The sequence below is a fragment of the Austrofundulus limnaeus genome, unplaced genomic scaffold (genome assembly GCF_001266775.1).
Source record: "Austrofundulus limnaeus strain Quisiro unplaced genomic scaffold, Austrofundulus_limnaeus-1.0 Scaffold163, whole genome shotgun sequence".
Lineage (NCBI taxonomy): Eukaryota > Metazoa > Chordata > Actinopteri > Cyprinodontiformes > Rivulidae > Austrofundulus > Austrofundulus limnaeus.
Genome location: NW_013952565.1, coordinates 75,795 through 79,307, shown reverse-complemented (window position 1 = coordinate 79,307; position 3,513 = coordinate 75,795).

The following is a 3,513-nucleotide window of genomic DNA, read 5'->3' as shown; positions in this document are numbered from 1 at the left end:
AGAGCAGACTAAAACCCTGCATGTCATCTTCAGCAATTATGCTTAAATGTTCATTGTGTAAACTGAAATCATATTAGAGTTACCGTACCTAAAAACAAGAGAGTTACAGCTGTGAATTTAACCAGTTCATTTCAGCTGTGTTAAAGCACTTGCAAGACTATGGCAGTTTCAAATTATTATGGTTTTACTAATGTAATCACTACCAAAAATGACTTGGATAAAACAGCTGACACGTAAAATGCAGCAGCAGCAGCAGTCTTTGCATTTTCAGCACCACAATTGTGTGAAAAGCAGCAATGGGAGATTGAGTAATTCAGTTCCTTTCAATGAGGAAATTATTTCACATTATAAATAATTGTAGCTAATAGTTCCATCCCCAAACAAATTAAATCATAAAGTAGAGGCACCACTTGGAGTGTTGGGTCTTGAAACATTCAGGGGTTTAGTCCAAGCCGAATAGCTGAATTTTCCATAGACAGCTCCCCAGTTTACAAGTAAATTGAAATCATACTAATACAAGACATGTACTATAGTTCTCTTTCTTGTCTGGGTTTTGATTGAATGTAAATTGTTGTGAATCAAATAAAAAAAAATCCAAAAATTATACGTGACTTAACGATTTTTTGATTAGTAGTTTTAAGTGAAGGATAATGAATAACAGCTTACAACTGAAAAAAATAATCTGAATTTTAGCTCACCAAATCTGACAAAAAATGTTCTTAAACTCAAACAAAGTATGGTCATGATGTGTCCAAAATATGAGATTCTATTCTCATTTCTAAATATTACCTTAAAATTTATACTCAACAGTATGTGTTCACAGCTCCATGGTTGTAATTTAATTTTTAAAAAAGGTAAATGATGTAAATTGATTTTCTTAAATTTTATTCTAAATATAAGGTCCTAAAAATCATGTTATTTTTATTAATTATGTTGAGTGTTGCATTTGATTGATTCTCGACAGTATGTTCAGTTTTACTGCTCTGTTTGCAGCCCATTCTACTTTTAAAGAAATAATTTTCATTTGACCTTCAAAATATTACAAATATTTTATAACAGTGTGTTGTTCTCCACTGTGCATGTGAGTATCTGGGACTCTCGGCTTCAGTACTGTTTTCAGTACTAACATTACAGTTATTAACAACTACTGTAAATATATAAAAGTTTTGTAAAGTAACTTGAGTAAACCTATATTCTTGTTTAATGAGTTTATGTAAATTTTCAGACAAATAGAACAGTTCAATAAATAATGGTACACCTGTGATTAATTGCTTTGATTTATTGATTGTTAATTTTGCACCTTTAAAAACCCACAGGTTTATGTTTGGGATCTGCACAGATTATATAAAAAAGAAGACGCTTTTTTATTTACTACGTCTGGCACCAGTAGATATTTTCCAGATTAACTGAGCAACACCTTTTTCTGTCTACATGTAGAACTGGACTCAAGATTGGCAGCTGAAGTGAGATGAATGTGGTGATCTGAATGAACTTTTAATGTGTTTAGCTTTCTTTAAGATTAAATGCTTTGATTTTCACTGAACTAAAGAACCAACCATTTTTAATTATGATGTAAATCCATCTAGAGAGGATTCCTGCTGTCCATCACAGCCAGGGGTTTCAACTGTAACTCAGGTAAAGGTCCCTGTCCATCTGCTCTTTGTGCCTTGATCAGTTTTAGCGCTAACTTCAGGCAGAGTTTTGCCACTCAGCTTCCACCATCAATGCGCACACAAGAATCAGGTTCCTGTTGACTCCGCAGCTACTTTTATGAGCCTGTGACAAATTGCAAGTCAGCCTTTGCCTGTGCACCTTTTGCACGGCTGCAGTGCCACGTGTTCACAAATATCTATGTTTATCTTATTTTTCTTTTGACTCGGTCAGTTTAGGTGAAGAGTAGTANCTAAAATATTGGTCAGCAATGAACTGCTGACTAAAAGATAGTCCAGGCGAGAATAAGAGTGATGAACATGTGAGAAGAACGTATATTCTTTGTTGTCAGGGTGAAGAGCACGCCATGCATCGCAAAGTCCATAATCACTCATATATTGTTTAACTATGTTTGTGGATTGCCAACTGCGCTGAGCTCCAGCTGTATTTGTCCTGTCAATATTGTTATTTAGACCAAAGTTGAAATCACCTCCAAGAAGCAGTGAGCAATCCAGGTGATTTGATAGAACAGAAAAGAAATCGTGAAAAAATGAGGTATCATCCACATTTGGATTGTGTAATGCTTGCAATACAGTATTTTTGGCTAAATAGAGAAAATTTTCATATTATATATCTACCCTTCGGGTCATTAACTGTATCTAATACTGTGAAGTTGATATTTTTATGTATTAATATTGCTACCCCTCTTTGTCTTGAATTATAACAGGCTGAGAATACGTTAGGGAACTCAGGAGACTTAAGATCATCTACAGTTGAATTTAATTTATGAATTTCTTGTAGTAATACAACACCTATCTTTAATCTTTTAAGCTGGTTAAAAATTCTATTTCTTTTCTGTTGGGTACCGGCTCCGTTTATATTCCATGTGACAAACCTTAAACAACCCATCACAGTATTTGTGAGAATAAAATTAAACCACGCCCGTTATCATAACAGTAGGGACACTCAGAGACAGTCATTGACAGTGAGTGATGATTAGTCAAGATTTTGAGAATACCTATGTAGCATGTAAGATATATAAAAAAATGTTTGTGATGTATTTGAAGTTAAATGAAGCATATGTTTTATTATTAAGTATTTTGATTAATGGAATATGAGCATGTGTGGGTTTGTGCACCTGTGTGCAAGTATTCGTTGCATTAGAAATAAAGAAATAAGAGAAAAAATAATGTGATAGTAAAGAGATGAAAAAACAAAAACAGAAAAAATTTCAGTTTCTCGTCCCACCAAACTACAAAAACCTCTCCAATATTCTTTTTTCGTAATTTTTATAGTTTTTCTTACCATACTTTCACTTTTTTTATATTCTATTAGATTTTGATTATTGTGATTCCTTTTTAGCATTTTAAAAGCTTTATTTTGTGACTTAATTGCTTTTTCACATTVTTTTGTCCACCATGGTACTATTTTTTTCTTATTCTTTCCTCCTTTCTTCTTTATTGATTTGTTTGCTGCCTCCATAATAGCTGAACATATTGCTGTATTTAATTGGTCAGTATCTACATTTAAATCTATTTTTGCCATTTCCTTATCACTTACTTCCAAAAATGTTAACCAGTTAGCGTTATTGAAATTCCATTTTTGTGTTCCCCTCGTATCATACCTCTGTGCTTCTAACTCTAGTTTGATTATTATGGGATGATGGTCACTTCCTGTTGTTGTATCTTTGAGAACTTGATTATTATGGGATGGTGGTCACTTCCTGTTGTTGTGTCTTTGAGAACTTGATTATTATGGGATGGTGGTCACTTCCTGTTGTTGTGTCTTTGAGAACTTGATTATTATGGGATGTTGGTCACTTCCTGTTGTTGTGTCTTTGAGAACTTGATTATTATGGGATGG